We start from the raw sequence: 17,687 nt of genomic DNA on the forward strand, positions 1-17,687 counted from the left end.
TCGGAGCCACATTCCAGATGATGTTGGTCACATGTCACATGGAGCTCATCGTGACATTTCAAAGGGTATAATTCCCACAAATCGAGAGCCACGATGTTATGAATCCACAAACCCTGTCAGGTCGCAACGTGATACGGCTCTCAGGGCCTCCGTCGCCTGATCCGTGGCTCTGGCTGCGCTGTGGCGTCCTGTTGCTGCATGTCGCTCACGAGCTCAGCTGTTGATGGAATGCGAGGTTGGTCGAGTCGAAATGCTCCTCGGCAGACTGGCACAGTTGTGCAAGCAGTGGAGTTCACCGCTTCATGCCAGAGCAAAGCAACACAGCGTGTCCGCAGAGGCTCTCACGAGTTCCCCAAAACACGACTCCCACAAAGTTTTAGTAACGGGTCCACGTATAAACTATTCTGAATCTTGGTGTCATGATTCAACTAACTGCGTTAACTTGGAAGCGTCTTTCCGTCTTCTTCCTGTGTGAGATTAATGTGTAATTAACTGGTTCAATGTGTCTTGAAATTGATAAGAGCATATTGAAAATGTTATTTTGCTGTCTCAATGCCTGACATTCATGAAGCAAACACACACATAGAATCATGTAAAAGTATCTGGCAGCATCTTCCTTTGCAAACTCGTCTTTAGCGAGCCCCTTTATACAAAAACACGTTTCATTTTCCACGCTGCCCTTTTTTAAATTATATATACAGATCAAATCCCGCTTTCATGGAGATCCACAGTGGAGCCGCCAGTGACTCCCCTCATTATTTGGTACTCGGTGAATATTACGAATTACACTTCAAAGGCCTAATTTGGGCCCGGCCTCCTATAAATAGAGCCGAGTGACACGGGGCTGTACAGCGCAGCGGGAATTGCCTTCGCTCTCTGTTCTAATGACTTCATTTCTATGCATCGGGAGCAGCGCTGATGGATTTTTGATGTCTCGCTGTGCTTTTTGGTGACTCAGCCATCCCATCGATAACGCTCACATGAGGGTTTGAAGTGTTCTGCTTGAGGACGGCCATGTGACGTTTAATGACTATTCAGAAAGTGACATAATGACTTTGACATGCGGTCCCACCATTGACGGTCCCTCTCCCACTTATGGAACCAGTATCCCTCACTGTTTTAGTGTCAAAGCAGACCCAGCTGTCTCAGATGTTTTTCAGAAATGTTTTATGTTTTTTATTGAGCTTCAGATTTAGACCTGAGAACTCATCACTTACAACTGCATCTATTCTTTTCTATGTAAAGTCATGGTGGCAGGTTGCCATGCATTGGCGCTTCATGATTGTGAAAAAGACGAATTTTCCAACATTTGCCCCCAAAATCCCAGATCAGAGAGAGAGAGAGAGAGAGAGAGAGAGAGAGAGAGAGAGAGAGAGAATCATGCTTGCTTACGGAGCCTGGAAATTGTCTTCATTGCCTGTTTTTTAAATGATGTGTGCACCATACCACTGTACAATCAGCACACATCCAGCAGTCTTTAGTGGAAACACATGGCAGAGAGAGCCTATTCTTTCCCACTTTCTTTCATTCTTTGTATTCCCCCAACGTCTTTGTATCTCCACTCTTTGTCTCGGCCTCTTTTCTGTCTCCCTCTTGTGTGTCTCTGTCTCTCAGAGGGTGCTTCACAGGTTCTTATCACGTATTTAGTCTGAGACGGGCCCTCAGAGACCTGCTGCAATCAGCCCGGAGCAGGAAGCCAACATGAGCATACTATGAAGAGGGCATTATTCTGTACTGCTCTGACAATCACGACCCTCTTCTATCTCTCCCGTCGGTCCTCCCTTCACCTCTGCCAGTTGTTGTTGATAGGAACTCAGTGTTTTTGCTCTGGGTATCCATTTCTCTCTAAAATGTGCCCTTGTCATGAAAGTCGATCCAGAGAAGAGTATTCAGCTCCAGTGAATGCCGTGCCAGAGAGTTCTTTGACATGTTAAAAGCTTGCAGAGGAACAGAGTGTTCAGCTAATGTGCAAAAATGAGAAATTCCGGGGCAAGTGGGAGAGTCTTCAGATAACAGCGGCTGTTATATTGAACATAAGGAGGAAGTGGTGCAGAGATTAGACGTTTGGAATGAGGTGATCTCTCAAAGCAAGTATGCGTAGATATGTCTGTGGTGTTGGAAGTTTTACATACTTTAATCGTGTTTTTTTGTATTTTTTTGTGATTATGATGAAACCATAGTATCTAATATGTCACTGAGAGCTGAATGTATTTTCCTGTAATTTATTTCACTGAAAAGTACCATATACGTCCGGATTATATGGCAAAGGGAAAGCTATACGTGACAAATTCAGATTCACACACTTTACTAATGAAGCTGTATATAAACATGCAGTTTAGTGCTTTTTGCAGAAATGTTGTTGTTTTTTCTCCCAGAAAACCAAAATGTATATTGTGTGTCTGTGTATGATACTTGATATTATGAAGCACAAACGTGTGATATTCATGTAGTCACTATAGATTTACAGTGTTTTTTGTTTTGTGGTACAAAGTGCATGAGCCGACACTACACTTCTCTCATATTTCCCCACACTGCCCGTAGTGTCATTAACTATTTTCTACAAACCCATTGGCATTCAGCGAGTCAAGATCCAATATTTATAATTAGGATACAAAAATAATAATTACCACATAGTGAAAACAATACTGTTGTGACAAACAGTCATAGCAGCTGCAAGTCGAAAAAAAGATGAGATAGTGAGAAATTAAATTATTTATACATAGGAGTTACTTTTAAACCTTGTCTGATGAATTAAGGTGTGAAGTGATGCATTGTGATGTATGACATCAACATTTACTGGTCTGAAGCGGATACAACTGCTGACAGGTTATTGGGCCGGTCGACAGTATCGAGCTGTGTTAAATCAGCCCTTACAAGTTGTTAACAGACATCAGAACACATCTGGATGTGTATGCAGGAATCCTAACTGGAGCATGGCAACGGCTGATAATGACAGCGCATGGCTGATGCTGCTGTTCTGTGGGTAGAATCCATTACAATGCTCATGGATTTCTCCTGTATGACCGTAAGTCTGCACATATATTTAGAACGAATCTATAAACTGAGGTTGGTTTTGATCTAACTGAATGATAGCAGATTATTGGTGTCTTGTCATTTCAACGTGTCGAGGTGCCCTCTGACACACTGGAATAAACATTACCCAGATGCTGTATGAAGCTCTCGATCTCACTGACATCCAATAGATATTACTCACCATGTCTTAGCAGGAAGATCAGCATTTTTTTGTTTGCTTGTTGTGCTTCTAAAATGACTGACTGTCTGTCTGCCTCGGCCCCAAGAGGTTTGCTCAGCTGTGTGACGAGGTGACAAAGACGGAAGCTGGCTGACGAGCACTAACAGATTTGCATTTTTCCTCAATTGTAGCCTCTAATGAGACTCAGCTGTTCACTATGAAATGTTACTTCTTTTGACGAGCTACAGGTGTCATGCGTCTGATTTACTCTTAATTAGTTCCTGTGGCCCAATGAGGCACGGGTGACATTATGTGTAGCGCATGGTTCCTCAGGTAACTCGTCCTTAGTACTCTCGTACTACTGTTGATGTGCACTTAGCTATATTGCTTGCCGCCTTATCTCCTCATGTTATTTTCGCATCCTAATTTAAATGACGATAAATCAAGAAGATGACAGACAAACTGTAACTCTTGTCTGTAGTGACATGCTCAAGGACAAGTCATCATTAGACATAAGGGCAAATATAAGATTAACATCAAAATTACAAAACATATAACAAGACAAAAAGCAAAAAAACAAATACACACGTTCAGGAATACAACTTACTTCTCATAAGTCTTGGTCTTCCTGTATCATAAAATATAATTTCATTACATTAATGTAATCTATGTAAAGTCCTGATTTCCTGTTACTTTTCCTCGTAGATTCAATCAAACCTCGAACAGATATAAATACATTTTTTAAAAGCCTTTATATTTTGCCGCCCTTCTGCAGTTGTAGGGAAGGCGTTCCAAACGGCTTTGAAATCTTTCGATAAGATTTCGTTGCAGCAACCGCTCTCCTGGAGGGTTTATTTTTAGGTTATTCAAATGCATACAGTAGATAAGGAAGAAACAGAAGGCATGAATGGAGGGACGCAAGTCATGATTAATATTTCATCAAATATTGAAAACTCTTAAAACTCTCCTCCCTCGACCCTGATCTCTTTAAACTTTTCTCCGTCTGTCACAGCGAGCCGCACAATGGTAATTAGTTTACAGGTTATTGAGTCGTTCCAAACGTGTACATACTTAAACTATGACTCATTATTTTATGGTCACAGAATGACGCTGCACCATTTCATTACTCTCCCAACGTTCTGTTCTCCACTCGGGTGAGGCCGTCAAACATCCCTCTCTCCTGACTATTCCATGCTCTTCCTCTGGGTGAGTGAAATGCATCGCGGCTGATCTAATGCTGGCCTTCACCCTTAAAGTGGGAGAGACTCTGACATTTTGTCACAGTAACTCTTTAATAGGATCAAATGGCCCTGTTTGATATTCATTTTAAATCGTGGCCATGCTCTTGAGAAGCAAAAAGCACCGTGTCATGTCGAATCGAATTACCTGGTAAATGATGTAATGTAATATAATATCAATAATTACATTGATATGATATTGCTTCTCCTTCTAGTTCAGGAGAAGAAAAATGAATCACACTCCCAAGTATGTGCCTCATCAGCAGATACTTCCTCGCATGAGACCTGAGTGGTTTTAGATTAGCCGGTTATTGCAGTCGCCATGTTCCAAAAAATAAAGAGCAGACGCAAATGAGAAACACAAAGAGGCTGTGCATTGTAATTCCACTTTACAGCCGATGTTATGAATACATCACGGTCTCAGCTGGAGGCAAAGCCAAGGAGAGACTGGAGGCCAACAGGAACGACCTCAGAATAGTGGGCTGAAGTTACACATCAAACATGTCATCTTGCTGTGCTGTTAGGTGCCAGAATCGATATTCCAGACATTCAAGATCATAAACTCTGATGCATAAATGCTTTTCAGAGATTGAGAGAAAATGTTGCTCATAGTTTAGCTAAGCCTTTTGCTTAGAGTACCTCCGCAGCTGTCACACAGAAGGCTAGGCTTGCGGACAGCTGGCTACGTAGCTGGATTGCTAATTCCGCCATGCGTTCATGCAAATGGCATGTATCGTGTATTGCTTTTACACTGCAAGTGAACTTTCTATTCAACAGCGTGAAAGCTGAGTGCCTTGGAGGTGTTTTGCCATCGCCTTAAGGAACGCGAGAGTGTTCACGCACACCTCTGAAATCCTTCTGGACAGGCAAACAGAGGCGCAGTCTATCACTGAGTCAAAGCCTGTCCAAGTGTCACTCTAGAATCCTATCCTGGAACGCATTTCATCATTCTCCCCGTCGGCTTTTAAAACAAGTCATCCACTGAGTGAACTGCATCTCGTCACTTTGTCATGCTGATGTACAGTACGCGGGCACTAGACGGTGGGGTTTGCATGGCGACAACCTTTTAGCTTGATTGCAGGACCCTAAGCTCTAAAGCCCATGCTCACCACTCGGAGGACATAAGGTCCGGTGCGCATCTCATTTCTTAACTGTCTAAAAGCGTCCACGCACACTTGTCAAGCACCATATTGTTGTAGCCCAACCCGGCCGGTGGGCTTTAAACCATTGTGCTGTACTTCCACAGCATATATAGGCACATGGAACTGTCCAGCCACTGTGGAGCCTGTGATAGTGGCCAGGGATATACACACTGGTTCATCACAGGGAGCTGGTTACAGATAATAGGGTTGCTATTAGAACATTTCTTCATGATACACTACGGGCCATTATCATTTGTATATTGCTTCTCTAAAATGATATTTCAGGTTTCACTTTGATTGTTCCCTGATTTTGACATGGACATGGGATTCTTCTCAGTCGGATATGTCAACTGCCTCAAAGTTTCAATGCATAAATCTGAGAAAAAAAGCTTTAATTTCATAAAAGCACCAGCAGAAATCGATTTTACCTTGGAACAATTTCCGACAGTTTCTCAGTTCCACCGGTGTTAATTGCGGAGCTCAGATACTCCAGCGCTGCACACAGGGCAAAAACAATCCAGTGCTTTGCCATTATCACTTTGAGTCACCCGGCTCCCCCGAGCTCAACCTCGCTGACGCTGAAGCCCTTTCATATGCTTTGATCCTTTTAATAATTATTTGCCACGCCGCTGAAGAAGGAGGGCAGATTAAAAATGCTCTGCACTGATAGTCACATGGAGAAAGAGGGTGACAGTAAGACTGGGAACAGTTTGTGGAGTGGGAGTTTTCCACAACCCCAGACATTTCCACTGAATATATATTCAAATAAAAAGAGAATATTAACAAGGCTTCATCTGAAACTGTATGTGCCAAAGGACAACATTCCTGCTCTAGATAAACAATATTTTAATTTGAATTGTATTTTTGCCTGCACTCATGAAAATAAAGGGGTGTTACTAATATTAGAAATCAACATTCACTGTCACCCTCCACACAATCTATTTTCTTCTATTTCTGACGTCTTTTTGATGAATTCTGAGTGTCTTATCTCATCCCTGCCGTCCTTTGCTGTTGGAAAGCGTTTCCTTCCTGGACTGACTCCTTATCTAGAGCGGCTGTGGATGGGCTCAGAGCAACATCCCTACTGGTCCGCTGGCAAGGTCGGAACAGGAAAGCATTGGCTGGGGGGGAGCGAGCCAAGGAGCTCCACTGGGGTCGGAGACGGATTACTATGACATTCTTCCAGTTCTCCATAGATACTGGAGCTCATACTGGCCTCTTGTTGCCCACTGGCTTCGTGATCAGAAAGCTGAAAGGTCTCCACGTTTCCACTTAGAATCAAAAAGTTAGTTGTTTGCAGGAATTGCTCGGAAGAACGTTGAGTATAGCAAAGCGCTTTACCGTCACTCATACTTGAAGGTACTCTTCTCCACTCAGATAGTCAGCATCCCAAAGATCATCCTAACCACCAATGTAGTTTTGACTGACAGGATTACAATGCAGGACACAGCAACGGCATCTTACATCTTTGTTGTGCAATTTCAGCTGAGCTGGGATTCATAACTGTATCTACAAATCAATTTCAGAAATGGACAAAAATACAGACTCAATGAGGATTTGTAGTTGTGTGTCGAGAGGTTATGGTGCAGCTTTAGAGAGAGCCAACATTGCTGCTATACGGTCTAGTTCTCTCTTAGCTCCTGAGTCACTGACATCTTTGATCGATAGCTTCTTTTTAGATAAAGTTGTTAAGATAGACGTTTATGACCCCAGAGCTCAGTAAGGAAATTGATTTATTGAGGTTCTTTGTAAATCTGCATTGGGAAAGAAGAATGGGTCCAGACTTGCATGCCTCATCCACTTTATCTCTGCAGACACAACATGTAAAAGGAAGTCATTACAGTGACGGAGTCCTCCCGCCTGCAGGTAGGGCAGCTGATAGTGAAGGACAGAGGGACGGATGATGCTGTGATTGTCCCTGTCGCTCCGAGGTGAGGGATTAAAAACGGGAGCGAGGGATTGTCTCAGACTTCCCGTTAAACGGAGAGATGGATGAGGATGATGATGATAATGGGGGGAGATGTGGCAGCGTATGTGTAGGATCCGCCGGTGTGTGTGTGTGTGTGTGTGTGTGTGTGTGTGTGTGTGTGTGTGTGCGCGTGTGAATGCACACGTGACAGCGATATTTATGCGAGGAGCAACGCCTCTTGTTATTGCTTTGTGTTCTATGAAATCTATAAAACACAGTAACCTTTAAAAACATTTCCTGTCATGAGCCATTGTAGTATTGTGATCTTTCATAATATAATGCATTGTAATGGCCTCGTAGGTCATTGTTAAATGCCCTTAATGAGTATTATGTGTATGTATGAGTGCTTATAACTATGACTATACAGTGCTATAAGCTTTTTCTTTATTAAACTTACGTAGTCATACGTATTTCTTTCCTCCATTACAACTAGCGTTATCCAGCGTCTTGCAGTGTTGAGTATAAAATTCATCCCTGAGCAAAATGCAGTGTCAGCACTGTGTCCCACAGTCCCGTGGATCAGTTGTATGTTTAATCTGATCCCTGAGATGGAGGAGCAAAAAGCCTTTCTGTGTTATTTCATTCCATCTCCCAGGAAACGCCTGCTCGCATCAACTATCTTTTTTTTTTTTTTTTGTGAGGCCATTCAGATGGCTAATTACTGTCAACTTTCTGGCTTGACTCCATCCCCCCCCCCCAACATTATTGTTATTCTACTGGCGTCCGATCCCTGACTTCCTTCTCCCTGTTCTTCACACTATCATCTCAGAAACCAAGGGTCTACAAATCCTCCTTTTCTTCTATGTCAGTTTATCATATTCATTCATTGCATGATGAATCACACGCCAAGTGCATATTTCATTGATAACTTAATCCTCACGCACATGTTAGCCACTGATAAACAATGCAGTTCTGCTGTTTAAATAACTCCCTCGCAGCATTCTTCTCTCTTTACAGCCAAAGCTGTTGTGGGTCCTTGGACTAATTCCACCCCAGGTGCCCTGTTTTCCTCCTGAATCCGGCACCTCAGTGTAGAAGACATATGGCCCAGATGTCGGCACAGATGATGGGCCCACGTAGACCTCACCGCATCAGCTGCCAACTGCACTGACATCTGCATGCACAGTACCTTTTGCTGTCGATAGGAAATTACCTCTTTAAGCTGATTTAGTAGCGCTCTGCCACCGAGACTAAACACTGGAAAAAGCTGGTCGTCATCAGCTCTCTCCATCCTCGGCGTGAAACATGCTGCATTGAAGCTTTGAGTGAGAATGCCTTTCGATTTGTTTTGGTTGTTAAACAGTCACTCATAGCTCCCTCCCTAATTTTAACAAATGTCTTGAAAGTTGTGCAAGAGTGAGTGGCTGGAAACTAAGCGTCATACATGTGGAAACTCTGATGGGTTTGTTTAGGTTGGGATGTTTTAGGCTCATGATCTGCACGCACGGAGGCGACCATATTGAAGATATCGCGTCCTCTTGAAGATGTTTGAGTTGACAGGAAACACGACAGCAACTGTACTTTATCTGATCTTTTTGTTTAGTTGTCTCGAGGTTTAAAAAAATACAAAGAGAAACGTAAGAAATACGTTTTCCTTGCTGAGAAAGCATCTTGTCTTCACTCTCTACTTAGTTGTTGCACCAAAGCTCTCTTAGACCAAAGCAATTGATTTGATAATCACTCTTCTTCTCCTAGAAATTAAGTTTCTAATGAAAGCTTGTGTTTATGACAGCCATGCAGTAAGTGGATCCAAAACTTGGACAAGTCTGATGACACGAATGCAAAGAGATAACTTCGATTTAAACTTGAAATAAAAACATGGCTGTCTTGAATCTTTGAACGTTTTTCTTGGTAGAGCACTTAAGCTCTTAGCTTGTCAAAGTAGGAAAAAAATAATTGATGACACAGTCCCAGTATTATTCTTTAATAGTTGTCTGAAACCTTAGACACAGCTGCAGCCCAGCCTCTGAGCTGTGAGCATTAACCAAGGACATGTGAACTGATAAATCAAAGGAAGTCTTCTTCTTACTTGTGTTTTTCTCTCTTTATCTCCCAGGGAACAGCCCTAAGAAGCTCCATCTAGTTCTATAGCCAGGTCCAAGGACGCTTTATTTGGCAAACCCCTCCCTTCTGGATATTGACCTGCTTCATGCCTTGTGCTTTAGTAGTTGTTGTTTAGTCTCTGTCTAGACTCTCACTTTTACAAACCATTAGGCCTCTGAAACATCTACTAGATTTGCACTAAGCAGACCGGAGGTCCTCATCTATGTGAGGCTGACAGCTGCCTGCAGAGTGAACCGTTAAGAGGCATCATGAAACCGATCGGTCTCTCTGGGAATTCAGCTCAAACTCATTCTCTCATTTCTGCCAGTTTTTCTCTCACCATGAGAAGTTGTTAATGGGCCGGCATGAGGTTGACTGAACACAATTACTGCAGCTGAGGAGAGGGGGAAAGTCCGGCTCTGTCTCTTTTTTGCTGCTCGTCATCTTTTGTGACTCGAGGTTTTTCTCTTTCCTTTGCCCTCTTTTCTTTAAAAGTAAGAAGCTGAGTATTTCACACTGTTTTTTGCTACCTACTCCTCCCTCCCTCCCTCTCCTGTCTCTCATTCATGCACCAGCTGCATACCGACTACGTTGGTCATGTGCCCTCCCCCCCCCCATGTCTGCCTGGCCACTGCACTGATCGGACACGCTCTGTAAGTAGCAAGCCACGTTTCCTCTTTTGTTTCCTCCTCTCCTCCCTCCTCTTCCTGTTCTTTCGAGGCTCCAACAACTGTTGCTGCCTCCTCAGTGTAGCGGAGGCTTTGCTAGCATACGGACGGGCTCAGAGACGCAGATGGACAGGACGACCACACAGGATTTAGGAGATCCACAGAGGAAAGGTTGTGCACGGGGACAGATTAGATGAGAAGCGGAGGAGAGGTAGATGCATCGTTCTTATCATCCCCACCCCCCCCGTCTCTTGTGTCAAGTGTTCAGAGACGGGACTGTCAGCGCTGAAGGGATGTCCTCTAATTAAACAGGATGCGTGACTCTGGACAAGCTGGCTCACATGTTAATGAGGCCTCTATATGCACCGGAGTAGCTGCTGCTTCTCAGTCCCAGTTCAACGATGGGAGTGTGCCACCACTCGGCAACGCTAGTGTCCGTGCTTCTTCACACTTTTTATTTGTTTATGTTGTGTTGCTCTGTTCAGTTGTATACTTGTATACCATATTGTAGCGTGCTGTGCTCCTTTTTTTCCTCGTCCTTGTGAATATTGCATTTGAGCGGAAGCAGCTTAAAAAAAGACGAAAGATACAAACGAGAAGCTTTATCTGCTTACAGGAACCGTTGTTTGCACCCTGCATCTCTTCTCTGCGTTTTCAACCCAATCCTTTTACCATCTGCATAGAAACTGCAGCCATAATAAAATGATTTCTGTAATAGTGGAACCTGACAGTGAAAGAGACAGAAAAGCACACTGAGATTGAGATGGGGGATGATTTCTCATTTGCTCAAATGTGAAGGAAAAAAGTTCACGCTCAGCAGTGTTTGAAGTGCAGTCAAGTTATTTCATCCGTGACTATTTTAGCTTCTTGGATAATCCCACCCCTCCTCCAACACGTTTCTTTCTCACCAGCTTTCAGCAGGAAGACACAACACACACGTCTGCGTAGTTGCTGATGCTTTTAGACCAGAGAGGGCGCGTTTGCTGCTTGTTTTCAATCCAGTCCCCGTTTGTCTCGCTGCAGTTTGGAAGTTGCGAGTCAACAGACTCCTGATTTAAATCCATTCATGTGTCACTGGGCTCTGGATTTGCGTCAAGTGTGATTCAACCTGAACTCATTCGGCTGACTCTGCAAGTGAATTAAAAGCACGCTGCTAAACCTAAAAGTGATATTCCGACGTGGCAAGCTTAAAGCTGGTGCAGGCAACTTTTGGGGAAATCAGTAAGAGTAAGCTAGGTATTGAAAGTGTCCCGCTGAAATAAAATTCCCAGCCCGTCTCTTCAAGCCTCCCTTTCAAAGCCACTCCCCCTAGAACACATGAACCTGCACTGTTTGAGGTTGCTGAGAGCTAACTTCTCACTCTAATTAGCACATGCTGCCATGTTGATATTTTACCTGTGTGAGTATGAACTATTCAAATTGATATGTTTTATGGCCCAGCTCTAGCTGTCGGGATGTAATGAGAATTTCAACAAATATAACAATAAATGCTTCTAAAATAAGTTTAACTTTGAGCCAGAGCGAGAGCTTCTTCCAGGTTTGTCTTGCGAGGTGTTGATTGACATGTGTCCACTCCTTCTTATTCAGTTACTTCACCCTCTGACAAAATGAATTGACGAGGTAATGAACCGTTTGTAATCCATCCGCTGCAGAAACTACAGCTGCCACTGAACAGCCGTCTTCATTTGAATCAAAATAAATGCATGATTCATGCTGCAGATTTACTGTAGAATAAATGTGATTCTGCAAATTTGGTTTAATTCTGGTTTCTCACAAGTAGAGTTTTTTTTTTTTTTAAACTTGCCCCCTCTACCTCTCCGGTCTATGGTATCTGTCCCTTAAATGAAGAGTCACAGCGGTAGTTGTCACTGTGGAGCCCCTCTCACCTGTCAATGGAAACACTGGAGACAAGGACAAGGTAGAGCAGAGTGACAGGAAGCAGTAGTAAAGATGAGGAGCACCGTGAGCACTGATCACAGCTCATAGTGACATTCTCCTGGTCTGCGCGGCGTCGACTCGGCCACAAAGCTCCGGGCTTTAACGGATGTTTGTCTGTGTTCCTCCACTGAGCCCCGTTGTTGTGTAAAAGCTTCCTGTGTGTCTCTGCGCTCAACCACAGACTTATGCGATATCCAACACACCATATTTAAGAAAAACACAGGCCGTGCATCTCAAGACAGACTTGGATTGCAATCCCCTCGAATTCATTGGAGGATGACGGTGAGAACTTGTGAGAAAAATATCACTTTAGTACGTGCTGTTTGGTAAACTGTTCTGAACTAAACAGGAATTGTATTTTCGTTGTATCGTGCGGTACAGCTGAAATGCCATTAAGACAGACGGAACATGTGTCATGATGCTTTGAAGATAACAACACATGCAATCGTTGCTGAGCTTAGTGAGCGTGGTCGCCTGGTGTGTTGTGCTTGACAGCCACGCGTGTGATTGATGGAGTCATAATACCTTAATTCTGATGTTATGCACACTATACCTTAAATTACTTAATAGTATGGTGTGCACAAAACACAGATATTCATTTTGATTCCTGTGTTTGTGTTTCTGCTCTGGGTTTATTTTTATTCTACCTGTCCTTTGCTTGTCTGAGTGGCTCCTCTGTAAGCGCTATTAGCTCCGCCTCTCTGCAGCCGGCGTTAATGACAGTGAGTCAGCAAATGATGCTCTCACAATGTGGCCGTGGACTGGGGGAAGGTGAAGGTGATCTGGGAGTGGAATGAAAACCCTTTGTGTGTAGATGCCAGCACATCAGTGCTAATTACTCTCCTATTGGATCAAACAAAGAGCATATGGACATTAGCAGGCACACACACATGGACAGACATTTAGCTCAAGATAAAGTTAACCGGTATTCCCACAGGGAAATATTCATTAACTTTTTTCATCTGGTTCAAAAATGATTGAACATCTTTTGTCACTTTTAATCAGCAATTTGTCCAAAAGTTCCTGTGATGCTGTGATTCAGCAGCGACACCAAAGACAAGTTAAACAAACAATCGGTCTCAGTCGTAAAAGCAGCAGGAAGCTTGAATCACATAGATATTTAACAAAGCTTACAGACATTTCTTCTTCCTTCACTGAATTCAATTAAAAGCCTGTTTACCGCTGAGTGTGCCAGTCAAACGTTCAGACTGTTATTGAGGTGGCGAAGCAGCAGCACACACCGGTGTGCCCGTAAGTGCACCTCTCAGAGGAGACAAGCGACGACTGTGCTGGAGCCGTGAGCCCTGTGGTGCCTACAGGTAGCAGATGGACTCCTGCAACCAGCTGTTGTTAACCAGGAGGGACGGGTTGTGGTCACTGAAGTTTACAGAGGCAGGGACAGGCACGTGCAAACGACCACGCTTTGATTTAACGTCTGCTGAAGTGTGCGAGACGAACGGCGTCGGGCTGATACTGCAGCAGCCTCTGAGGAGGCATGCCACAAACTAAAAGTTTAAACATCCTGCTTATGACCGCAAGGCTGTCGGCATCAAAGCTTGAAATGTAGGCAGAGGAAATGAACAAACAACAACTGGTATTTAGCGTTTTTTGTATTGTCCACTGAGCCCCTTAATTAGGAACCGCCCCCGCAGACCTGCTTGGGTCAACTGGAGTTGGTTTTATTGGGCAACCTGCAGGTGTGTATCACTCTTTGAGTGTCTTATATATAATTTAACAGAGCACAGGGTGTATAATCCTGCTCCTAATCTTCAGTTTAAGAAACAATTTTCTGTTGTAAAAATGAGTCCTAACTGTCTATTAGCTGTTTATTACTCAGCCAGCATGATAACTCATGGAGGACCTCCAGCCCCACACTGAGTCTTCCTTGTGTTGTCTCATGCATGACTGTTAAAACATTGTACTCATTAAGTTAATTGCCGTCGTATGGGCCGATCGCTCATATTCTAAACAAACTCCAATTATGCTGGTGAAAAAAAAAATTAGGATATATGAATGATGGTCAGAGCTACAAAAATAGTATCCGAACTGTGAAGAAAAGTATTTTTCCCTCTCACTGAGAGTTGAGCAGGCTGAACCGTTGTTGGCTTGTGGCCTGAAAGTTGTCAGAAATGTTCATTAGACGTCATCAAAGCTCTGGGCCGGGGGCTGTTACGCTCTGCATGTAAATGAAGGTTGCATAAGAGGCTGACAGGATCATCACATCAAGCCGTTATTCCGATGTAATTGGGCCATAATTGTTTGTGCAGGAAGTTAACTGGGCATGGGCAGACTACTGAACCTTTGACTCTGCACGCCAGTTGTTCCTCAAACATACATAAACAACAACCGCACATAAACCATGGAGATTTGAAGCTTATAATGAAAAGCAAAAAGTAGGTGCGTTACTCAGAAATGTCCACAATCAGGAATGTTTTTAAAGCCTTACACTAGAGTGAGTAAAGAGGAAGCTTACTCACAAATGAATAACATGTTTGAAACCCAGATTGCATTTAATCCTAATATGTGTTCCCCAGTGGACAACAACATTTTCATCACTGCAGAACTTCAAAGGATTTTCTCTCCACATTCCCTTTTTTTTTTACAGATAATTTTTCCATTCTAAAGCAAATCAGCAGGCTAATAAAAAAACAAAAAAAAACTCAAGGCTACTGAGATCACTGTGTCTATTTTTATCCCCCATCAAGATGCTCCGTCCTCGGATGAATTAATGCAGAACGCTTTTTAAGATAGAATCCCTGACAGTGTGTGTGTGTGTGTGTGTGTGTGTGTGTGTGTGTGTGTGGGGGGTCACGTTAGTTTCTGAAGTTTTCCTCGGTTGCATGGCAACACTCACAGAGCCAGCTATTTTGTCTTCAAACACATCAAATGGTTCTTAAAGGAGCCAAAGGAGGATTCAGTAGGGAAGTGAGGGGAATATGTCCTCCCTTCACAGCATTAAATCCACCAACTGGATTAGAAGAACCGTTACTGTCCAGTTTATTTTCAGCACACGGGACACCAGGACGAGATGGATGCGGGCATGCCTTTCAGTAGAGCGTTCTATACATGTTTAAGAATGTAGAACACGACACATGGTGACCAGAGAATTATGCCTGAATGTGTTTTCCTGCATGTTGGTGGAAAACGTGTCTTCGCTGAATAGACGTCTCGGTGTCACTTCCGTTTCTGACGCAACGTCACTCAGCAGCTGAGTGACGTTGTGGGAAGTGGGACGTATGTGGGAAGTATCTTTTGTCCAGTCGTGTTAGACTAAAAATGAACAAGAGCAATAAACAAATGATATTTAATCCTTCCTGATGACTTTTACGCACTTTATTATCTTGTTGCATCCATCTCACGTTGTGTACGATGCAGATAAAAAATGACTTCATATGCATCAATTTGTGTCCACTGCTCTATTAGCCTCTAACATAACTTTTGCTAAATGTACCAATAAATGTGACGTACCGCCGGGCCAGAACAATGACTTCCTGTGAAAACGAGCCAAAATGTTAAAAGAACTAACCGAGTGCTCTCTCTTCTTCTTCTCTCCCCGTCCCTCCTCGTTCATCTTCATCTCTCTTGTCTGTTTCTGTCTCTCTGGCATCTGTAGCTTCCTGAAGTAGGCGCTCTCTGCTTCACCAACCAGGACTCCATGGCTGCCAGTGCTGCCCCTTGATTCTCTGCACTGTGAGTTCACTCTTCTTGTCTGTCTGTCTGTCTGTCTTAATGACACACCAAACCCTTGAATTGCGAAGATACATTTTTTACGACAAAAACAACCTGTTTGCATGAAGCCAGTGTTCTCAACTTGTGTCAATTACAAACACTGCAGTTTTCTTATTTTAAAACACCTTACACAATCCATATTTGATGTAATAAATAATAGAAGTATAACAGCTGGTTCAGTATTTTTTAAATGGATTCTTAATGTCCTGAGTAGCAGATGAGATGCGCTACAGCTGACTCTTGTAGCGGAACATTGGGAGAATACTACATGGTGATATTAAGCGTGGGTATTGGACTGTTGTGCCAGTGCTTCATGGTAGGAGAACACAAAAACAACACAATTACACAAGGATATGTCCTTTTCATTTATTTTGATAAGACAGTCAAAGACAGACAAAGTCCTCTTGTTGAGGACTGAGATAGCGTTTTGTCCACTGACGACTTCAGTGAACTATTTTCGTGACAACAATGGGTCCCATTTCAATCACTTAATTAAACAACGGCAACACACTCGTTGTCCTAAACGCGTCTCTCCCTTGTTGCTGTAGCTGACTATGAATCCTCAGACTGGCCTTTCCACCGCCGGCGGTTCATCTGTGGTCGCCATAGTGTGACTGCCTCGCACGCCAATCCGCTTGTTGTGCTGACCTCAGCATATGTCGCTCGCGGTGTACGGCTCAAGGTTTCTGGGCGGAAATTGCACGCTTGTGAAACGTGGTTTCACACGACGTTCGTCAGTATCCGGTGTATTCTGCGTCCAACTGACAAACAGGGATACTTGGATTCATGTCGTTTAGTTAGAACAATGTTTTGGATAAGTGCACACTGAAGGTCAGAGGTCAGTGAAAAATTGCGTGTTCTAAACATCTACGTATACCTATTAGTGAAGCATGTAATGTGTTTATATATATCTTTATTTTCCATTTTTAAAGCAGTATTAGTTGATTTTTGGGGCATGTTTTTTCATTATGACCAACCCCTTTCACATTACACACAGTCATTTGATCCATTGTCACTATGGAAATATCGATTTCCATTATTTGACATTGTTACGTTAAATGGTAAAGTACAAACTTTTTTGAACTTGTGAGGGTTATGTTGACGACTTACCTTCGCTAACATTGCCGTGCACTTATTATCTCGCTAATGATCTCTGTTTCCATACGTCTCAGTGCCAGCTGGGTAAAAAGCAGCCATCTGTGTTGTGTCTCTGCAGGTTTGGGTCCTGCTCTGTGTGCATGTGCTCTGTGTCCACAGATCCCACCACAGATGTTGCGCTGTGTGTGTGTGTGTGTGAGAGAGATACAGTAAATGCTGTACTTGACCTTTTACAAAGGGACACCAGACAACTATTTTCTTTTTAGTTTTACTGTAACATTTGCTTTTCTTTGCTGCTTTGTATTGAGACCCTGAAGATACACACACACACACACACACACACACACACACACACACACATAGAGAAATTACATGATATATATATATATATTTTTTTGTAATATAAATCAGAGGACTTTATTTGGACCAATGCATAGCACAGGGTTGCCAAATGCTACAAGGGAAATAAAGTCTTTACCGTAGTTTTAAGGAAGTTTTGGTTCTTCCAATTCGGCAATTTTGCAGAAGAAATTGCAAACTTATGATAATTCCTGAGACCGCTTGGAGGATCTGATGATTGCACATGTGTCCGTTGCGATGTAGATGCTGAAACAACATATTTTTCATCTCTCCTCCATGCCAAGAAAAAAAAAAAAGAAGTACATGTAA

The 17,687-nt window shown here is 43.1% G+C and overlaps 1 protein-coding gene across 5 annotated transcripts in view; it reads left to right on the plus strand.

Annotated features, from left to right (window-relative positions):
• Window positions 1-17,687, plus strand: part of peak1 (pseudopodium-enriched atypical kinase 1) — an 83,401-nt gene that overhangs the window by 24,988 nt on the left and 40,726 nt on the right. For 2 of the 5 annotated variants that reach the window (XM_031868655.1, XM_031868665.1), the window contains exon 3: window positions 15,805-15,881. The exons of 1 other annotated variant lie outside the window; for it this stretch is intronic. The gene's annotated coding sequence lies outside the window, so the exon portion shown is untranslated. Of the gene's footprint in view, window positions 1-10,214; window positions 12,474-15,804; window positions 15,882-17,687 lie in introns of those variants that run through there. 2 more of the 5 variants (XM_031868674.1, XM_031868683.1) reach the window with 2 other exon arrangements.

This window comes from Anarrhichthys ocellatus, unplaced genomic scaffold, assembly GCF_004355925.1.
Source record: "Anarrhichthys ocellatus isolate YVR2014 unplaced genomic scaffold, GSC_Weel_1.0 scaffold2, whole genome shotgun sequence".
Lineage (NCBI taxonomy): Eukaryota > Metazoa > Chordata > Actinopteri > Perciformes > Anarhichadidae > Anarrhichthys > Anarrhichthys ocellatus.